The sequence below is a fragment of the Austrofundulus limnaeus genome, unplaced genomic scaffold (assembly GCF_001266775.1).
Source record: "Austrofundulus limnaeus strain Quisiro unplaced genomic scaffold, Austrofundulus_limnaeus-1.0 Scaffold13, whole genome shotgun sequence".
Taxonomy (NCBI): Eukaryota; Metazoa; Chordata; class Actinopteri; order Cyprinodontiformes; family Rivulidae; genus Austrofundulus; species Austrofundulus limnaeus.
The window spans coordinates 4,664,918-4,667,024 of NW_013952415.1; the positions used below are offsets into that span (position 1 = coordinate 4,664,918).

Consider the following 2,107-nt stretch of genomic DNA (forward strand, 5'->3'; position numbering starts at 1 on the left):
TATATATATATATTCATTCCATTGAAAGGGAGTTGTTCCCTTCTACTGTTGCCTCAGTGCTGCTCATGACAGATTATTCTGGCAAAATGAAGATTTGATTCAATCTTAGCCAGATAATATTTACCAAATGGTATTTTGTAATATACTACAGCTAAACACATTGTATAATTGTAACTAAATTCACCGTGATTGCATCTTATAMGTCTGAACTGAATTTACAATTTATTATTCTTTGAAAACATACACACCCAACCAAGGCTTTCGCTGTAGTATAGTGCTGGTTCTAACACATTCCTGTGATTTAAGGCAGGCACACACAGAGGCACCTAACAACAAAAAACATCCAGACACACACACACATTCAAGTGTACACTGGTGCAGTTTTGTGGCCCGATTCCAAAAGGTGTCTCCAATTTACCAGATCCTGCTGACAGCCAGGGAACTGTTCACCTGATGTCCAGCCACCTGTCCCCTGTCTGCTGAGTAAGAACAGTAGCCTCGCTGGCCTGCAGGGAAAACAGTACACGTACCTGTAAATATAAACACGAGCAGCAAAATGCACGTTTCCTCAAGTACCACCTGCACAAGAAACACTGTATGCAGCTTTCTCTGCTCTGGCTGGGTGATGTTTTATCACCTTCAGTGCTCAGCCAAGGGGGGGCGAGGAGGGGCAGTTTGAGCAGCACATGAGCAAAACTGGTTTCATTTGTGGGATTTTCAAGCACACAAAGAACATGATTATTTGATTTTTTTCTTCTTCTTCTTTCTGGTGACTCAACAGAAGCAGATGGCCACTGTTCAGCTTGCATTTGGAATATACAAGCCCTATGATCATATACATTATCTCATTTTAAAAAGTACTAAAAATGACAGTTGATCTGCATATTATTTCCAGTTTATTTATTCATCTCCTCGAGCTAAAACCAGTAAATCCACAGCGCTGCAGTGAGAATGAAAGGACACAAAGAGGCAGCCAAGATGGACTAACACATGCAACACTGAATTCATTTTAAGYTTAGCCCCACGGTGATCACAGGGGCGTCTGAAGAGCTCGGGAAATCCCGTTTTCCTGCGATGTGAGAGGCTTGAACTGCGCCCTGCACGACTACATGGGAGCTGCTGGAGACATGGCCAGGCTCTGGTGTTGGGGGGGCGGGGAGACGGGGCACAGTTTTTTTTTTTTTTCTTCCCTTGCTGGACTGAACGCACATTTTGCTCAGCAACCGAGGCGACACATTGAATCCCAGCCTTTTTTTTTTTTTTTTTTCTTCCTGTGTTAATTGGAGGATGAGTCGGGCTGAGGCAAGATGATGCCTTCAGGGACCGCTTCTACACGAGCGCAAATAAGGTGGTCATTTACTGTTGCCGCTAAAGAGACAGGTGTCTGTCAAAAATACCGATGATCCTCCTCCATCCCTCTCTCTCTGCCTCCAACATTTCAGCGCATCTTCGCGAAAATCGGCAAAAGAAATGCGACAAATTCGCCCAGAACGCCCGCATCGCCACAATAAATCAGATTGGATCCGACTCCAGGTCCGAACTTGCCTCAGCAACAGACAATAGAGTCCTCCGGTTTCCTCCGTCGGAAAACACTTACCGCGGTGGGATGAAGCGGCGCTCCACGGAGACTCCATGCAAAATAATGCGATCAAATAAAAATAAAATAAAATAAAATGAAGAAAACAAAAAGAGGTTGTGAAGAAGCCGACAGTCGCCGCACTACTACTACTACTACTCCATGGGGCTGAGAGAGGAGCCTCCACCATCGGTGTGTGAGGAGGATCACGCAGCGTGTGAGGAGCCCACAGGAGGAGGGATGCTGTCCGGCAGGGAGGGGCGGGGACAAGCGGCTCCGGTGAAGCGTGCTTAATTGTGTGAAAGGGACTTTGTTGTGTCACAAACAAGCAGGCTGTCTGGGGCCCCAGAGTAATCCCCCGGCAACCTGCACTCAGAGACCCCCGATCCTTGCAGAAATACTTAATAAATCTGCACCTAAGAAGGGAATGTCCCTTTAACGGTGCTGTTTACTATGCATGGGGCGTCACTGATTCACAGGTGGATGGTTGGCTGAGGAGTGGCTGCAGCTGATTGGGTTTTGAAGAACCAT

The 2,107-nt window shown here is 46.4% G+C and overlaps 1 protein-coding gene across 6 annotated transcripts in view; it reads right to left on the reverse strand.

The window, feature by feature from the left end:
* The window catches only part of plppr1 (phospholipid phosphatase related 1), a 126,148-nt gene extending 124,319 nt beyond the window's left edge, over positions 1–1,829 (reverse strand). For 2 of the 6 annotated variants that reach the window (XM_014002536.1, XM_014002538.1), the window contains exon 1: positions 1,598–1,804. The gene's annotated coding sequence lies outside the window, so the exon portion shown is untranslated. Of the gene's footprint in view, positions 1–418; positions 507–1,597 lie in introns of all 6 variants that reach the window. The other 4 variants (XM_014002533.1, XM_014002535.1, XM_014002532.1 and 1 more) reach the window with 4 other exon arrangements.
* Between the last annotated feature and the right edge of the window lie 278 nt (positions 1,830–2,107).